Below are 20,559 nucleotides of genomic sequence, written 5' to 3'. Positions count from 1 at the left end.
CTCAAATGGACTATTTTAAGGGTAGGTCAAAAGTAGCCTTTGAATGAAAGTCCTTTTGTTACCTAAGAAGTTCCAGCTATGTGAGCCTGGAGAAAATTTCCAATAGAAAGATTTAAAAAAAAAGAAGGAATAGTTAAAATGAAAAAGGGAGAAGCCTGTCTTTTAGCTGCTATGATGTGAAAAATTGGGGGGAGTAATGTTTACCCCTCCACTTTGTTCTGATATCTACATTAAGATTTCCTTGTTAGTCTGTAATTTTACATAGAGCTATCTTGGAATAAGTGCTCCTCAATTCAGCACAATTAAGTTCAAAGTATAGATGTTTAGGGTTGCTTTAGCAGGTTGCAGCACCTACTTGATCTTGTCAGGACTCATAAAGTAGAGAATCGGGCCGGGCTACTGCATGGATGAGAGACTGTCAGGCTATAGATTAGACTAGAAAGTCAAAAATACTTTCTGTACTGTTGCCAAGAAAGGAATATGGACCTGTCTGTGAAGTTACCAGGAGTTCAAGCTTAGCTTAAAGGAAATTTTACTTTATCATTTCTTCAATTATTCAGTCATGGTGCTATTAATGTCTCTTTGTTCCTGAGAAAAAAATGAGGAACTGCTTTCCTTTTTAGTAGCATCAAGAAGGCACCAGCAGGAAAGTTGAAACACCTTTTCATCATATGTTTCTTTTCATTATCGTTCTCTCCCCCCCTCCCATTTTTTGCTTAGTGCAATACGGTACAGCTGTTGAAGAGTGTTCTTTTTGGCTAACTTTCCCCAAAATGATGCCTTCCAGATGTGTTGGTATTGCAACACAATTCCCCCAGCCTCCTCTGGAGAGAAGGCTGCTTTAGGCCATGAAATGCATTTTCACTTTGGAAATGAAGCCTACCTTCATGAACTCTTTGCTAACGATAAAGCCTTATAAAATATTTTACTGCCTAATCTGTTTTCAAAACAGTCACTTACTCAACTTGATATGTATCTTCCAGGTCAGATAGAAACAATAATTCGGTTGCAAACAGAATAATGCATAACTCTTACTAGTTTAATCAATACCTATTTCTCTTTTAGGTAAAATAATTTGAAAGAATTTTTGTTACTGAGCAATTACCAAAATGATGACTTCTGCAGCAAAGGATAATACAAGGGGCCATTTGTTAGATAGCGCTTGAAAAGCCATGAGAATAATATTTTTGAATTACATGTTTTATGAATGTGTTTAATTTTAATATCAGCATTAAAGAGAAATCTGGAACAGGGCAGCTAGACACTGTCAGAACCCAAAAAACAAAACAAAACAAAACCACACTCAGCATGAAAAAGCCACTAATTATGTAGCAAGAGATAATACCAAAAAAAAACAAGTCTGCTTTACTCTTAAGGTTTCTCCCACAAAGGAGGCCACACAGGGACAAATCTGAACAATTCCAAATAAAAGTTAAATTTGTTCTCTAAATTCCACATCTTTCAAAGCATGTATATACACATACCAGGGGAAATTACAGAACCTTTAGATGTGTTTGCACAACATACTTACCATATGCATCCCAGATGATACAGCTGATATCCTACCAGGTACAGTTCTTTTGTTTATTAAAAAAAAATGCAAAGGCAGATGAATAATGGGCCACTCAGAGTCAAAGGCAGAAGTAGGTAGAAGGCAAATTCTTCCCTCAAGCTCTTTAGTTCTAAATCACTCTCACAGGACAGGAAGAAGAGTGAAAAACAGACTGAAGCTCTGCAAATGCTGCTGTAAGAACAGTTCTACTTTGTGGCTGCTTCTACTACCCAGATTTATGTCTATTGATCAGAAGGTGGAGTTGACTATCAGCTTATTTCTCAGTTTGGTTTGAGATTACTTGAGAAGCCATGGCTAAGATGAGTACTAAAAATAAACAATGGTTTCAAGTTGTGGTGAAAAAATTCTGCCTTCTCCACATTCTCAATTATGGCTTGGTTTGGATGAAATGCTAAATTATAAGCATATTTTTCCAATGGAGAAAAAGAGAAGTAGATATGAGGAATGACCCTTATACATTGACTTGTTTTATTAGTGCACAGGGAGTCAATTCTAGGTATTTTAAGGAATAATATTGAATCCTAATACATCAAATTAGAATATATTGCTATACATTCAGTGGCTTCCTGATGAAGTGGACAAAGTCCTCTGTACTGTAAGTTCGGCCACTTGTGTGTTAAATCCAAATCCCTCTTGGGACCCAGGAGGTGACCTATGGGTGGGTCCATGCAATGGCATCAGCCTCTTTGAAGGAAGAGATGATTTACCTGGCCTTGAAAGAGGTAGTGACATGTCCTGTTCTCAAGAGGCCATCACAGTACCCCTCCATCTTGGTCAGTTATCCATTTTCCAACCTTCCCTTTGTGGGTGGTGGGGCAGCAGTCACAGAGGGTTTTGGAGGGAATGGATGATCTGAACTCACTCCAGTTGGGTTTCAGACAAGGATATAGTATGGAGACAGCATTGGTTATTATTGGTGATGACCTATTATTGTTGATGATGGCAGAGCTGGGATGGGGTCATGCATCCATCCTGTGCTCCTTGGTCTCTCAGCAGTTTTCAGTACCACCAAACAGGTATTCTTGTGGACCAGCTGTGGGGATTGGGAGTGGGGGGAACTGTGTTGTAGTAGTTCATGCCATTCCTCAGTGGTTGGCTCCAGCTGGTACTAACAGGAAGGGAGAGATTGTGCCTACGGCCCCTTACTTGTGGGGTGCCTCAGGGTTCAATGCTCTCACCCCTTCTGTGTAACATCTACAGGTAGTCCTTGGTTAACAACAGTAATTGGGCTTGGATGTGGTTGTAGTTCTCCATTTAAGACTGGTGTACAACTTAGGGCCCTCCTGGACTCAAGCTACTGCTCAAAGAGCAGGTGTCAGCTGTAGCCAGGAGGGCTTTTGCATAGGTTTATTTTGTGCACCAATGTGTTCTTTGCTCGACCAGGAAGTCCTTTCCATGACCAGGAGGTCACACCCTATTCACCTCACAATTGGACCATTGCAACAAGTTCTACTTGGGGTTGCCCTTGAAGATAATCTGGAAGATACAACTGGTTCAAAATGCAGTGGCACAAGCAGTAACAGGCACTTCTTGTTATGCCCATGTGTTATTGCTGCTATGTGAGCTGCATTAGTTACCAAGTGGCTTCCAGGTGCAAGTCAAGATGCTGATCATTCCTTTAAAGCCCTTCATGGCATAGGACTTGGTTATTTGCAGGATCATCAGTCTTCAGTTGTTTCTTCCCATCCAGTGAATCTCCACTTAATTAAATGTTGTCATCTTGTGGGACTGAGGAAGCATGCCTTCTGTCACAGAACCTGCCCTCTGGAACAGCATCCCTGCAGAGATATGCATGGCTCCCACTCTCCTCAGGTTCCAGAAGTCCTTAAGACCTGGCTCCATTCTTTTTTCTGAATGTTGGAGAATGCTGTTTTCATCTAGGCAGTCATGTTGTTTATTTGTGTTTTTTAACTTAATGTATTGGATATATTGTAAGCTGCCCAGACTCTTTTTAGAGTTAGGCAGCCTTATCAAATCTAATAAATGAACAGTAATTACAGTTTTTTATTATGTTTGTAACACATTTTCTGGTTATAATAGGTTTAGTAAATTGGATAGTGTAACGACCTAGTAAAGGTTGTTACTGGTCCGGGGGCAGCAGGGGGTACCAGCATCCCAACTATTCCATCGCCGGCTCTGAGGGGAAGGGGCCAGGCACAGGACTTTTTCCCGGCTCTCCGTGGTTCCACTCCGGTGGTAGTTACCCCGGCTCGTCCACCAGTTGGGGCGCCTCCGAGTGGCGGGGTAGCTAAGGACTTTTCAGTGAAGTTTGATGGCAACCCCACAAACTTGTCATTCTTCCTTACCAACGCGACGAATTATATGAAACAATATGGACATTGTTTTACCTCGGAAGGGGCTAAAATCACAGCTATTGCCACAAAACTGAAGGGCAGAGCTGCAGACTGGTATGTACAGTTATCCGAATCAAGAGCCCCAGCGCTGGCTGCCTTTGATACCTATTTAGCCGCTTTGAAACGGTATTTTGAGGATCCCCTTGCTAAGAAAAGGGCTAAAGATGCTCTGAAGGAACTGGTTCAGGGACAAAAGTTGGTTGCTGATTATGCCCTAGAATTCAAAGTTTTGAATTCTGTAGCCCATCCTTTTTCTCACGGAATAAAACGGGAGCCCCAACCAGGGAGTTTGCCGGTTCAATGAAACCCCTAGCCAGGTTTTTATCAATGAACTCCCGCAATGCCTCTAGTTCCTTCTTGGTCATAGGATAAATCTTCGGCTTGGGCAAGGGAACGTCTGGAAGAAGCTCAATGGCACAGTCAGTCTTGCGATGGGGGGGTAATTGGTCAGCCTCCTCCTCCCCGAAGACGTCAGCAAAGTCAGAGTACCTTGCCGGCAGCCCCTCCATGGGGAGAGCGGGAGCTCGAGGGTCGACAATTTCAGCCCTCCCTGCAGCCAAAGTGAGGGAGCTTCCCACAATAGGAGCCTGGTAGAACCCATCCTCGAACGTTAGAGTCCGGGTTTTCCAATTGATGTATGGGTTGTGCCCGGTGAGCCAGGGAATCCCCAAAACCACCAAAGGATTGCGCACTGGGGTAACTATGAACTGGATCAGTTCGATGTGCGTGCCCATTTGCAATGTAACCTCCCCAGTAAACTGGGTGGCCGGACCCCCTCCCGCTGTGGAACCATCGAGCTGCTGAAGAATCAGCTGTTTTGGGAGAGGGAAGCAGGGTAAGTCCAAAGCAGCAACCAGGTCGGGATGGATTAAACATCTGGAACACCCTGAATCGACCAAAGCCCAGACGTCGACGGTCTTGGATCAGCAGGCCAACTGTATCTTTACAGCTAGGATGGGGCAATCAGCACTCACCATGTTGGTATTGCACCCATTCTCCACCACCTGCCCAGCGGCGCTGTTTAAGGCAGGTGGAAGGCGTTTCCTGCCGGCTGCTCCAGGGTAGCCAAAGCGTCTCCTGTAAGGTATACATCATCCTCTTCGTCCGCGGTTGCCAGCACCCCTGCCAGCCGGCGAGGAGGGTTAGGTGCTTTTTGTGGTATCTTTTGTGGTGGTTTAGAGGGGCGATCCACCATCTTAGCTCTTTGGCATTCTGCTGCGCGGTGACCCGCTTTGCCACACTTGATGCACTGGCCCCAGGCAAAACGCCGTTGCCTTTCCTCAGCCCAGCTTGAGTCAGACTACATCCTCGGCCCCTTCCCACTGGAGGGGGGCTTGTCTCCTTTCGTAGCTTGCATAAAGGTGCGCTGGGCATGCTCAGCCTTCCTGGCCAGACAGATCCAATCATGCAGTGAGTCTGGATCGTCTCTGCACAGCACCCACCGCAACACCTCCCGATTGAGGCCATCCTTAAATCTATTGATCAAGGTAGCCTCCAACCATTTGGGAACTTTCCCTGCCAAAACTTTGAATTCTAGGGCATAATCAGCAACCAACTTTTGTCCCTGAACCAGTTCCTTCAGAGCATCTTTAGCCCTTTTCTTAGCAAGGGGATCCTCAAAATACTGTTTCAAAGTGGCTAGAAAGGTATCGAAGGCAGCCAGCGCTGGGGCTCTTGATTCGGATAACTGTACATACCAGTCCGCAGCTCTGCCCTTCAGTTTTGTGGCAATAGCCGTGATTTTAGCCCCTTCCGAGGTAAAGCAATGTCCATATTGTTTCATATAATTTGTCGCGTTGGTAAGGAAGAATGACAAGTTTGTGGGGTCGCCATCAAACTTCACTGAAAAGTCCTTAGCTACCCCGCCACTCAGAGGCACCCCAACTGGTGGACGAGCCAGGGTAACTACCACCGGAGTGGAACCACGGAGAGCCGGGGAAAAGTCCCGTGCCCGGCCCCTTCCCCTTGGAGCCGGTGATGGAATAGGTGGGATGCTGGTACCCCCTGCTGCCCCCGGACCAGTAACAACCTTTACCAGGTCACTCACTGCGGTTGAAAGGGAGCGTAGCATGTACTCCATGGATTTGATTTTGGACTCAAGGACTCTGATCCTATCCGGCATGGTTGAGTCCTCCAGCCCCGGCACTTCAGGTTGCTGACTCCCCAACACTTTTGTGGACTCTCTCTCAGGAGTCTGTGGGCATTGTAGTTTCCATGTGGTGCGAGATGTCCCCGGCCGGGCGTCTGCCATGGCATCCCACAGGAACTGTTGGTGTTCGGCGAGCCCATCATCCGTCGGGTCCCTCACCTCCAGGCTGGAGCTTAAATCTCTAGAATGGGGTGCGGGGTGGGTTGGGAGGGGGCTTGAATCCCTGCTCGGGAACGCCGTCTCCAAGAGTTGTCTGGTCGCCTCCCCAAACCCCGTTGACTCCTTCCCCAATTCTGCCATTGCTAACTTCTTCTCTCACAAGAAAATTTCTTGGTAGAGACTAGCGAGGTTTGTTCGTGGAATGATTCTCAGCTTTATGTAACGATCGCCTTACTCAAATAAAATGCTCAGACTCCAAATCTAAGTTTAAGGTCTGGTTTTATTTAGAATAGAGTGCAAACAGAGAGAAAGCTGAGAATGAGAAAAGCACGCCTAAACTCAAACTAAATAGCTCCGTTTCCAACAACGTCCCACCCCCCCCCTTGCATACAGAACAATCCCACATTCCCAGGTGCTCCTAACGAGCTCTGCTGATCAACGGGCAAAAATACCTTGACATTTAAGAGATAACCCAAACACATTCCTTCCTGGCACAGCCCCACACATCTCCCCGTACAAGGTTTATCAGCAGCACCCTCCCAGCCAGTAACACGGATCAACACTCTGGCATGCAAACCGTTACAATGGAGTGAACATCACAATGGTGACCATGACAGATAGTTTGGTATGGGAAATGGGCAAGATTAGCCTTTCATAACCTTTCACCCTCCAGAAGTCTTGGGACTACAACTCTCAGCAATCAGGTTAGGAAAGCTAAGTCAGAGCCATGCAGGCAAGATGGTCAATATGATAGCTGCATTGTATCCCCACAAAATCCCCATTTCCCTTCTGGGATATACGTTTTCCTTCTCACAATCAGTGTGATTGTTACAGTGTGTTGATCTCTCTTTTTTTGCAAATATCTCCTTTTTTCTATTGTTCCTCATTTTATCTCTTTTTCCAGAGGACTATCCTGAAGACAGTTGCTTTTCTATATACACCTAATGCTGAAAGACAGCTAGATAAAGGACAGCTAGACAGACAAATGATGGGCAGAAGGAGAGGTAGAAAGATACATACCCAAATTAATGACAGATGGCAGTTGTCTATGAATGTGTTGGCTACTAGTAACAATAAATTTAATTGCCCTGTGTATTTCTGATATGTGGTAGGATGGAATTTAATTTTTTATATATAAATATCTAAATAGAACTTCCAGGTTTGAAAGCAATATATCTATGATATTTAACGTATTTTAATGGAATTACTATGGCTAGAGGACAAATGGGAAAATACAAATCCTTTTTTTTCCTTTCCTTCTGTTCTACAACTTCTTGTAATGTGTATATTTGCATACACAACCAGATGCCTTCTCTCACAATAGTGCAGATCATTCATTCTCTGTGGGAAAGGAAGTGAAATGGGGAGGAGGGAGGAGAACTATTGAACGATTTTCAGATTTTCAGGGAAGTATGTTTTACATTTATTTATGAAGTGGCCGGAAACTGGCTAAATGTTGATTGACCTCATTTATTTTATTTTATTTTATTGCTTTAAACCTCACCACCTCATTCTCATAGGGTATTCTGCCCTAGGAATGCAGTCAATGTACATTGTACCATCAACAGACTTGTTACTCTTGTAATTCTTTTTAAAATCTTGTCTGGTAGATATAAGACCCCACCCTCAGAATAATAAAAAAACACTGCTAAAGTTTTTCTACTCCCTAAAAATTAATTCAGTTTTAGGGTGACGATCTAACACAGGACAGAAACTAGGAATCAAGGTTGAGTGCTGAATTGGAATCATATAACAAATCATATGGAAGGCCCCAAGAAGAAGCCCTGTTTGGTAGCTCTTGGTATTTTCCTAGTAAGCTGTTGTTCATTTCAATAAAAGCACAATTTATTTTTGGAAGAGTAAATCAATACAGGTAATTTTCAGAGGAGAATGTTCCAGTTTTTAAGAATCGCAGCCTTTAGGCACTAAAGGCACTTTTTATAAGCCTATTGCTTATGACATCTTTGGTATTCCTTAGGTATCTTAATATTTCTGTAACACTCTGGTTACATAAAGCTGTCCTCATTATTCTTTATCCCCATCTTCTTGATGCAACATTTCATTATGAGCTCTCCATGGCCACCAGCATTTTTCAGTTGAAAATAGTTAAAAATCCAACCTTGAAAATATGTCATAAAGTCTAAATTTCTGGGAGGAATTACAGAGTTAGTTTTGACCCATTAAAGTACTTCACAGTTTGCCTGGTAGAGGGCTCAGAACCAATTAGCTAAATGAATAAAAATGGAATCAAACCAAGAATAAGATCCAATAAATCAGGAAATTATTTCTGCATTTTATAGTTAATTAATTCCTTGATAAACATCAAGTGAATTTAGATTTATGGATGAATGTGACTTTTGCATTTTGCAGCAAAATTATGTTGGATTCCCTGTGGTTCAATTGTTGGGCAGCTGTTCTTCTGCAAGAATGAAACTAATTTAGAAACTAGTTTCATTAAAAAGAAATTAAAGAATGAATCTAGAAAACAGTAATCAGAACACACTCAGAATAAAGAATGTAGACATGGAATGATAAACAGTTATACATGTAGGAGTAGCTAGTGATGACCTGGAGTAGATATGCCTCCCTTGTGGGATGAATGACACTTGTCTCATCCAATTGCCAGCTTAGAAACTAAAGAAGTAAAAAAAAATTAATTTAAATACAGTTATATAATATTTTAAAGCTATTCTAAAACATATACATTGAGTATTCTAATGGATTGATGGATTGTCCAGACACTTGGATTTGGTGAGATAATTCTTTAATGCTATGACGAAATCACAGGTTTAATTTTTTCTGATGCATAATTTAAAAATGTTGCAATCCTGCTTTGGGGAAAAAAATGTAAGCATGGCTCTATATTTATAAAAAATATATAGGGCAGGCAATAAAGTTCCCACCAGAATTTTTTAAAAATAGATTTAGGCTGGCTGAGATTATGAGATTTATGACTAGTGGGCTTCCTTCTGCAGTTGGTTGGCCACTGTGAGAACAGTCTGCTGGACTAGAAGGGCCACGGGTCCAACCCAGCAGGCCACTGCTTTTGTATTATGAATACTAACTTAAAGTGAGGCCAGTAGGTCCATTGAACCAATGGCACTGAAGGCATAGATGCAAAATACCCACCCATATCTCAACCTCAATCTATGGCTGAGCTGCACCTGCCAAGCAGAAATGCCTCCAGCCAGGAAACTCTTATATGGAACTTCCAAGAACAATAACATCTTAATCTGCATTCACTGAGGAACTGGTCACTATTTACCAAGAATTCCCCACTTCCATATCTGTCATTAGAGAGAATAACAAACCTGGATGCAACTAATAATAAAGAAGGTGAATGCTAGCCTGCAGACAAGAAAATTGAAGCTTTGATAGAAGAGTGGAACCTGAGAAGGTAAACTGATCATGCAAAATCAAAGGCTTTCTCAAAATCAGTTGTTTACTTAGGTTCTCAGAAGTTCTGCAACATGATAGGCCTGTGCTGCTGAATTCTTATTATGCTTCATGAGCTTCATTTCAAAGTCAAGAAAGCTGAATGTATCACTTCTCAGTCCTACTCTTAATGGCTATGGCAACCAACAGTCTACAGTGTCACATTTTGGGTATAACAACAGCAGAGGCAGCTGAGTGTACTTGTTCAAATGTAATGCCTGTCCTTGGATAGGAGGCAGCCTGTACTGATGCCTCTGCCTTAGGGAAAATGTGAAATAAGTTATTTTTTAAAAACTATAGGTTTGAGGCTGAAGTTTACTCAGGGCCAGTAAAAGCAGCAGAATCAATTTATTATATTTTTGTGCCAGAACTAGCACTTTTTTTCATTCAACTTAATGGAAATGAAATGGCTCTTTTTTTCCCCAAAAAAGAGAGGACATTTTAGTGAAATGCTCACAGGTGGGAATGCAAGGTTTGCACTTACTTTCATAGCGAATATGAATTTGTTCAGGTCCTTCATTATACAATCACATCAAGAATGCTTTTTAGCCTCCTTCGCATCCTGCACTTCAATAAATCCATAAGGGAAGACATTGACGGCCCAGGCTAATTTTGATATGTGATAATATACAAATATTGTAAAATAAGTACATAAATAAGTTCCTCCCCTGGGGTTTTTTAAATTGAGGAGAGGGGCAACCAGGGAAGCTGCTGGGTAATGGACAGATGTATAACAGGATGACAAAACAAACTCAAAACATCATCCAATGAAATAGTAAAACACTCAGAGAAAGAGAAGTAACAGCAAAAACCTACCAAGAGGAAGAATATTGTCATGAATTAGAAGGCAGATTTGGGCACAATATTAGCCAACATTCATAACACCTTGTTTGATGTAGGGCAGACAGTGTGTGCAGGGCAGTGTTGTTGTAAAAAAATAGTAGGTTCACAATTGTTTATTCTCCTCCATGCCACCAGTCAGTCCTCTTCTGCAGACACAACACCTGCAGTCCACACACACCTTCCCTTTATCTGAGCCAGAAGAGGTACCTCATTGCTTTCTTATTGATGGAGTTTTTAAATGTTAATAAAAGAAGTCCAAGCAGCTAACAGCAATCTTGAAGAGTAGAAGCATGGACCAAAAAAAGAGAACTTGCACATTAAGCTTACTTGCGTTCAGAAATGAGTTCAGTCTTCACACAGCAGTTAGAAGAAAAGTAGAGATAGCTTACTTTATTCAGCAGATCTGGACATAGGTAGGTTCATAGTAGAAAGGCACTTCATCACTGATTCTTTGTAGACACTTTCTATGTGGAATAGAAAGTCTGTGTGCAAGTGAGATGTTAGAGGATGAGGCCTGCATTACGCAGCCCTCCTGCCTGCATGTCTGCCCATGAGATAAAGATGGAGACTGATAAATCTCCCAGACTCAAGGAGGAGGAAGAGGAAATCAGGTGACCCATGTGACATCCCACAAGCACAACAGAGACACACCTACCAGATAAGCCCCCTTACTATGCTTATGAGACAATGCTGAGTTGAACACTGATAATTCCAACACTTATCACATGTTTGTGATTGGAATCTGAAGAGGAGAAAATCAGGATCGTGGGTGTTACTCTCCCAATCGGCCACATAACATGTACCTATTTTGAGTTTGCTGCTATCTTGGATGGGCACATTTTGTGTACTTTGCCAGTGGGTGTAAACCAGAATTCTTCTCTTCATATTAGAAATGCTGTATATATTTTAATAATATACTGCATCAGATGTTGTGGGAGTATCAAAGTTGCCATTCCTAAATTGAGCACTCTAAAGATTTCCCTTTTTGCTGTTTGTGGGAATTATATTTCCTGGGCATTAATGAGCTTATTATGTTTTATTCCTTACAAGAATCATTTTTCTATTAATATTTTTTGCACATTACTTCCATGTGCATAATAGCACTCTTAATATATCCAGAAGATTATATTATGGTGGAATTTAATGTGTGTTTTACTGTCTTGTAGGAGTGATAATGAGGTATTCCGCATCTTATATTTATACTCACCTTCCAGGCATATAATTGTCTTCAAAGTCTGTTGTTTCGAATAATGGAATGTAAAGTAGTGGTCTGCCCTGCAACTAAAGCTTTTAAGTTTTCCAAGCAAGAGGATTAATTCTACCTGCCTGATATGACAGTGTGGACCTGGGAAATTAACATAATTTTTTGCATAATAAATTTTATATGCTAATATAAAAGGGGGAAAATTCATACTAAAGGACAATGGTGAAGCACATATTGGGCAATGGACACAATGAGGAAGTAGCAGTAAGATTTGCAGAAATAAAACCTACCTTAATTCCTTGATTGTTCTGAGCAGGAAGAGTCATCAAAGAGATATTTACATTATAGCCCTCAGCTGGTTGTTCAAAGTCCTCTCTTTATGAAATTGTTTTGGGGAAGCATTTGATGGAACAGGCAGGAAATTAGAATTCTCAATACTCTCACCAAAGTACAGTCCCCAGAATTTTTTACAATATAGCAGAACAGTGAAACTGGTAGTTTAGAAATACCAAAATGGTCTGTGGATCACAGGCAGATGAAGAGTAGCAGATAAAATGGTCTTTAAAATATAAATATAAATATATGAATTGAAGAACTTCCAGTCATAGTTATCTGAGGTTTACGAATTTGTCCAGCTCTCATCTTTGACTAGATTTGTTTTTCCATGTTTTTGAAGGGTTACTGCAACCTGAAAACACCTTAACCAGTTGGCTTCTTGGTGTTCTTTGAGCTTGCTTTTCTTCTTGCAGACATTTCATTACCAGGGTAGGTAATATCATCAATGCATGGGGAGTAAAGTTTGCTGGCTATCTATATATGGTAGCTTGTCCTGCTTGACCTGACTGAGGTATTGTTTCTTCAATAGAAGAGAATACTGTATATGTAGCTCAGGGTTGAACTGTGGAGTCCTTGGTGCTCTCTGAGGTTGGTTGTTTGCTTGCAGACATTTCATTACCTGACTAGGTAACATCATCAGTGCTACTGAGTGTGGGGTTTGCTCCCTGTTTATATACAGTAGCTTGCCCTGCCACTGCTGGTAGGGGTGTGGTTTTCTCCTTGGTAGTTCCTTGATTAGGATATTGTTTTCTGCTTGATTGTTTGTCTGGTGTTAATCCTTGCTTATCTGGGCATTGGCTGCCAGAAAGGAGGTGTTCTGGTCTTTTTGTTTTCTTCTTAGCTTTTGTATTGTCTCTTTTGAATGGTGTGTATATGTGGTTTATGTGTCTACTGATGGCTGATTTGTCTGAATGCCAAGCTTCCAGGAATTCCCTAGTGTTTTAGCTTGGTCTAGAATGCTCAGTTTTCCAAATGAAACTATGGTTGAGTCTGTCCATGTGTTGTGAGATTAAGGAGTTTTCATCGTGTCTTCTGACTGCTAGTTGGCGTTCATTGCATCGGTGATGCTATCAAACCATCTCATTCTCTGCCGTCCCCTTCTCCTTTTGCCTTCAGTCTTTCCTAGCATCAGGGTCTTTGCCAGTGAGTCCTCTCTTTGCATTAGGTGGCCAAAGTATTTGAGCTTCAGCTTCAGTTCTGTCCTTCCAATGAACAGTCAGGGTTGATTTCCTGTAGGATTGACTGATTTGACCTCCTTGCAGTCCAAGGGACTCTTAAGAGTCTTCTCCAGCACCACAGCTCGAAAGCATCAATTCTTCAGTGCTCAGCCTTCCTTATGGTCCAACTCTCACAGCCATACATTACTACTGGAAAACCATAGGTTTGATTATATGGATCTTTGTTGGCAAGGTGATGTCTTTGCTTTTTAATATGCTTTCTAGGTTTGCCATAGCTTTCCTCCCAAGGAGCAAGTGTCTTTTAATTTCATGGCTGCAGTCCCTGTCTGCGGTGATCTTGGAGCCCAAGAAATAAAATCTGTCACTGCTTCCATTTCTTCCCCTTCTATTTGCCAGGAAGAGATGGGACCAGATGCCATGATCTTAGTTTTTTTTTAATGTTGAGTTTCAAGCCAGCTTTTCCACTCTCCTCTTTCACCCTCATCAAGAGGCTCTTTAGTTCCTCTTCACTTTCTGCCATTAGGGTGGTATCGTCTGCATATCTGAGGTTGTTGATATTTCTCCCAGCAATCATAATTCCGGCTTGTGATTCATCCAGCCCGGCATTTCTCATGATGTACCCTGCATATTTACTGCAGATGCTGACTGCGGTCAGGAAATCAGAAGACGCTTAATCCTTGGGAGAAGAGCAATGACAAATCTCGATAAAATAGTTAAGAGCAGAGACATCACACTGACAACAAAGGTCCGCATAGTGAAAGCAATGGTGTTCCCCGTAGTAACATATGGCTGCAAGAGCTGGACCATAAGGAAGGCTGAGAGAAGGAAGATCGATGCTTTTGAACTGTGGTGTTGGAGGAAAATTCTGAGAGTGCCTTGGACTGCAAGAAGATCAAACCAGTCCATCCTCCAGGAAATAAAGCCAGACTGCTCACTTGAGGGAATGATATTAAAGGCAAAACTGAAATACTTTGGCCACATAATGAGAAGACAGGACACCCTGGAGAAGATGCTGATGCTAGGGAGAGTGGAAGGCAAAAGGAAGAGGGGCCGACCAAGGGCAAGGTGGATGGATGATATTCTAGAGGTGACGGACTCGTCCCTGGGGGAGCTGGGGGTGTTGACGACTGACATGAAGCTCTGGCGTGGGCTGGTCCATGAAGTCACAAAGACTCGGAAGTGACTAAACGAATAAACAACAACAACAACACCCTGCATATAAGTTAAATAAGCAGGGTGACAAAATACAGCCTTGTCATACTCCTTTCCCAATTTTGAACTATCAGTTGTTCCATGTCCAGTTCTAACTGTTGCTTCCTGGCCCGCATACAGGTTTCTCAGGAGACAGGTAAGGTGGTCCGGTACTCACATTTCTTTAAGAATTTGCCACAGAAGTAGATGCTTTTCTGGAACTCTCTTGCTTTCTCCATGATCCAGCGAATGTTGGCAATCTGATCTCTAGTTCCTCTGCCTCTTCATATACTTTAAAAAAAATAATGGTGATTTAGAAATAGGGTGGACGGTCTTAGTGTCCCTTTAAGGCTACAGCATGGCTTGGAAAGTGATGATGTGCCTGCCTCCCAGCTGGCTCTTACCAGTTGAACGCAAAATGCTCTTTGTGATCTTCTGGCTGCAAGCAGCCATCGGGAGTACAGATGGGATGATTCTGTTGGAATTATCAGGGGGTCAACTCAGCATTGTCTCATAAGCATAAAAAGGGGGTTTCTGTAGTAAACTCATCTCTATTGTGCTTGTGGGAAGTTACATGGGTCATCTGATTTCCACTTCCTCCTCCTCCTTGGGTTTGGGGATCAACAATCTCCATTACCCTTAGGCACACCTGCAAACAGGAGATGCTGCAGAATGCAGCTCTCGTCCTTTCATCTTGCTTGCATGCAGACATTTCTATTTCCATAAAAATGTCTGCAAAGAACCAGCGACGATTAAGTATATTCTACTATGAATCTACTTGTATCCAGATCTACTGAATAAATGTAAGCTATCTTCTATACCTTCAGCAAAGGATCATTACCTTGTCATGGTGCTGGACCTTGAGCACCTCAATGATGCCATGAGCTAAACCATGAAGGGCCACCCAAGACGGGATGAGGATGAGCTCAACTAGCCCCAGACGTGATGACACAGCTAGCTCAAAGCCGAAAGGACGGCTAGCGGCAGACGGTGCTGGTGGTGAATGGTGAATCCGATGTTCTAAGGATCAACGCACCATTGGAACCTGGAATGTAAGATCTATGAGCCAGGGCAAATTGGATGTGGTTATTGGTGAGATGTCAAGATTAAAGATAGACATTTTGGGCATCAGTGAACTGAAATGGACTGGAATGGGCCACTTCACATCAAATGACCACCAGATCTACTACTGTGGACAAGAGGACCACAGAAGAAATGGAGTAGCCTTCATAATTAATAGTAAAGTGGCTAAAGCAGTGCTTGGATACAATCCAAAAAACGATAGAATGATCTCAATTCGAATTCAGGGCAAGCCATCTAACATCACAGTGATCCAAATATACGCCCCAACCACAGATGCTGAAGAAGCTGAAGTAGAGCGGTTCTATGAGGATCAGCAGCACCTACTGGACAACACGCCTAAAAGAGATGTTATTTTCATCACAGGAGACTGGAATGCTAAGGTGGGCAGTCAAACGACACCTGGAATTACAGGTAAGCATGGCCTGGGAGAACAAAACGAAGCAGGACACAGGCTGATAGAATGTTGCCAAGACAACTCACTCTGCATAACAAACACTCTCTTCCAACAACCTAAGAGATGGCTTTATACATGGACTTCACCAGATGGACAACACCGAAATCAGATTGACTACATCCTTTGCAGCCAAAGGTGGCGGACATCTATACAGTCGGTAAAAACAAGACCTGGAGCTGACTGTAGTTCAGATCACAAGCTTCTTATTGCACAATTTAGGATCAGACTAAAGAGATTAGGGAAGACCCACAGATCAGCTAGATATGAGCTCACTAATATTCCTAAGGAATATGCAGTGGAGGTGAAGAATAGATTTAAGGGACTGGACTTAGTAGATAGGGTCCCGGAAGAACTATGGACAGGAGTTCGCAACGTTGTTCAGGAGGCGGCAACAAAATACATCCCAAAGAAAGAGAAAACCAAGAAGGCAAAATGGCTGTCTGCTGAGACACTAGAAGTAGCCCAAGAAAGAAGGAAAGCAAAAGGCAACAGTGATAGGGGGAGATATGCCCAATTAAATGCAAAATTCCAGAGGTTAGCCAGAAGAGATGAGGAATTATTTTTAAACAAGCAATGCGCGGAAGTGGAAGAAGACAATAGAATAGGAAGGACAAGAGACCTCTTCCAGAAAATTAGAAATATTGGAGGTAAATTCCAGGCAAAAATGGATATGATCAAAAACAAAGATGGCAAGGACCTAACAGAAGAAGAAGAGATCAAGAAAAGGTGGCAAGAATATACAGAAGACCTGTATAGGAAGGATAACAATATCGGGGATAGCTTTGACGGTGTGGTCAGTGAGCTAGAGCCAGACATCCTGAAGAGTGAGGTTGAGTGGGCCTTAAGAAGCATTGCTAATAACAAGGCAGCAGGAGACGACGGCATCCCAGCTGAACTGTTCAAAATCTTGCGAGATGATGCTGTCAAGGTAATGCATGCTATATGCCAGCAAATTTGGAAAACACAGGAATGGCCATCAGATTGGAAAAAATCAACTTATATCCCCATACCAAAAAAGGGAAACACTAAAGAATGTTCAAACTATCGAACAGTGGCACTCCTTTCACATGCCAGTAAGGTAATGCTCAAGATCCTGCAAGGTAGACTTCAGCAATTCATGGAGCGAGAATTGCCAGATGTACAAGCTGGGTTTAGAAAAGGCAGAGGAACTAGGGACCAAATTGCCAATATCCGCTGGATAATGGAAAAAGCCAGGGAGTTTCAGAAAAACATCTATTTCTGTTTTATTGACTATTCTAAAGCCTTTGACTGTGTGGATCATAACAAATTGTGGCAAGTTCTTAGTGGTATGGGGATACCAAGTCATCTTGTATGCTTCCTGAAGAATCTGTATAACGACCAAGTAGCAACAGTAAGAACAGACCACGGAACAACGGACTGGTTTAAGATTGGGAAAGGAGTACGGCAGGGCTGTATACTCTCACCCTACCTATTCAACTTGTATGCAGAACACATCATGCGACATGCTGGGCTTGAGGAATCCAAGGCTGGAGTTAAAATCGCTGGAGGAAACATTAACCATCTCAGATATGCAGATGATACCACTTTGATGGCTGAAAGCGAAGAGGAACTGAGGAGCCTTATGATGAAGGTGAAAGAAGAAAGTGCAAAAGCTGGCTTGCAGCTAAACCTCAAAAAACCCAAGATTATGGCAACCAGCTTGATTGATAACTGGCAAATAGAGGGAGAAAATGTAGAAGCAGTGAAAGACTTTGTATTTCTAGGTGCGAAGATTACTGCAGATGCTGACTGCAGTCAGGAAATCAGCAGACACTTAATCCTTGGGAGAAGAGCAATGACAAATCTCGATAAAATAGTTAAGAGCAGAGACATCACACTGACAACAAAGGTCCGCATAGTGAAAGCAATGGTGTTCCCCGTAGTAACATATGGCTGCAAGAGCTGGACCATAAGGAAGGCTGAGAGAAGGAAGATCGATGCTTTTGAACTGTGGTGTTGGAGGAAAATTCTGAGAGTGCCTTGGACTGCAAGAAGATCCAACCAGTCCATCCTCCAGGAAATAAAGCCAGATTGCTCACTTGAGGGAATGATATTAAAGGCAAAACTGAAATACTTTGGCCACATAATGAGAAGACAGAACACCCTGGAGAAGATGCTGATGCTAGGGAAAGTGGAAGGCAAAAGGAAGAGCGGCCGACCAAGGGCAAGATGGATGGATGATATTCTAGAGGTGATGGACTCATCCCTGGGGGAGCTGGGGTGTTGACAACTGACAGGAAGCTCTGGCGTGGGCTGGTCCGTGAAGTCATGAAGAGTCGGAAGCGACTAAACGAATAAACAACATGTTCTATACATTTTCTTCATCTAACTACTGTTTGAAGACTGAATTTATTTTCTGAACATAATTAAGCTTAAATGTGCAAGTTTTGGTTCACGCTTCTACTCTGCAAGATTGTTGTTAGCTGCTTGGAGTTCTTTTATTAACCTTTAAAAACTCCATCAGATTCCAGGTATTCTCCCTGATCCAGAGAACTTTCTGGGCTTCAGGAATACCTGCCTGAGCTTGAAAAAAGTTACCGCCTTGTCAGCTCCGCCTGCTGAATCAGCAGGCACAGCCCTTCAGTCCATTCCCACCAGAAGCCTGAAGCAAAGAGATTGCTGAATATATTTACTAATATTAAATCTGCTTCAAATTGGCAACAAATGAGATACTTGGAGGCCAATGGGCTAGGTTATAATTCAAACAATGGCCTTTATAAGTGAAGATTCCAAGTCTATTCAAAACCCACTGGTGAACTACTTTAGAAACAGCAATCATTGTGCCATTCTTGATAAGGCAAAATTATAAAATTGCATTGATGTAGGTTGACTATTTCTGGAACATGGCCTGGTATAGGGAGTAAAAAGGATGACCTTGATGGAAATATGCAGGAACGGTTACCTAGGCAAAAGTGGCTGAAACATTTTTAAGTCCAGAACAAGAAGATCACATCTGGAAGTGGCTTAGGCTAATTCACTGAAGCATAAGATGGAGGAGAGGTAGAGCGCAATCACACCTGTTATTATAGCCAATCTTAGTAAAAGTAGTTTTAGCCTTCCTTGGCATAATAATGCAGGCTTAGCAGTCTTGTTTCAACTGCTTTACAGGCAGGGACATCCTTAGTAGGGCACGATGAACAATATGCCATGACAATCCTATTCAAACTAAAGCACTTTAATTTACTGTAATTATCATAAATAATTATCTTCCACTAGTTAAAACAAGATCCCAAATTAAACAAATCTAGATAGATTTGGATATATATATATACACACATATATAATATAATATATATATATATATACAGTATATACTGTGTGTGTGTGTATACACACACACACACTGTATGTGTATGTGTGTGTGTATGTGTATGTGTGTATGTATGTGTGTGTGTGTGTGTATGTATGTATGTGTGTGTGTGTGTGTGTGTGTGTATATATATATATAAATATATATATATGAAGTGCTCTTAAAATGCCTTCATATGTATTTTGCAATTTTGGTTGATTTAAATGCCGGAATTGTTCTAATAATGAAGCTAATAACCAAATTCCCTTATTTATCTGTAGTAACTTGGGTAAGTGGATCATACGAAAAATAATCTACAGGGCATCAACTATGTCAGCTCTTGTTTAGCTAGTTTTTGTAATAAGTTAAATTTAATAATTTTAAATGGCACAATGGCCAAGATTATCCTGATATATTTACAGTATGTTTACTTGTGGGCAGGGAACAAGTGTGCTAGATTAATGTCTAATATTTACTAATATCTACTTATTTCCTGTGGTCAGCTCATTTAACATCAACTTCAGATCAGATAGTTCCCATCAACCTATAATTTTAAGTTTGCTAACTAATGATAAAGATGTTGCTTTGATCCAATATTACTCTGCTGATGTTTGTCAAGAAGGCAATTACAAATTGAGGATTGCTTGGGCCGAACACTTAATTAGTTATTTCACTGTACTGGTAAACTCTATTCAAGCCTTAAATTTTAGATCATGTATAATAGGAGATAGCAGTTTTACAGAAAAAAATAATAAATACCTTTAACATCCTAACTAATTTAATTAGTAAAACTTTAGAATCTGGAGCATCAATATCTTCAAATCAAAGAAATACCTAGCTGAGTGCTACTTCCAACTAGTTTGATGCAGATTGTGTCTTTACTAAGAAGGAATTAAGAACTTTATACCTGGCATTACAGAAAATCTAATTTACAGCAGTCCCTCTCAAGTTACTATGAATTGAAGAAATACTATAATATACTAATACACCAGAAGCAGCAGAAAGCAGAGAAAAACTCCTGCTGATTATAAATAAATGCTTCTTTGTACAACATTTTGGAATTTAATTTCTAGGGCTTTCATTGCTACCTCTGTCCCAGATTGCTGCATGCCATCAGAAATCTGGGAAAAATATTTCAAATAATCTTTTATGGAGCAGGAACAGTCTATTGTGAATATAGCAGACAACATCAGATCAAAGCTGCTTACCATTCCACAGTGGGAACCAGTGTCTGAGGAAAAGATTGTTGCCCTTAACAGTATTTCAAAAGTAAAATCTGGTAATGCTTCC

This window comes from Candoia aspera, chromosome 2 (assembly GCF_035149785.1).
Source record: "Candoia aspera isolate rCanAsp1 chromosome 2, rCanAsp1.hap2, whole genome shotgun sequence".
Classification (NCBI taxonomy): domain Eukaryota; kingdom Metazoa; phylum Chordata; class Lepidosauria; order Squamata; family Boidae; genus Candoia; species Candoia aspera.
This window is presented reverse-complemented; position numbering follows the sequence as displayed.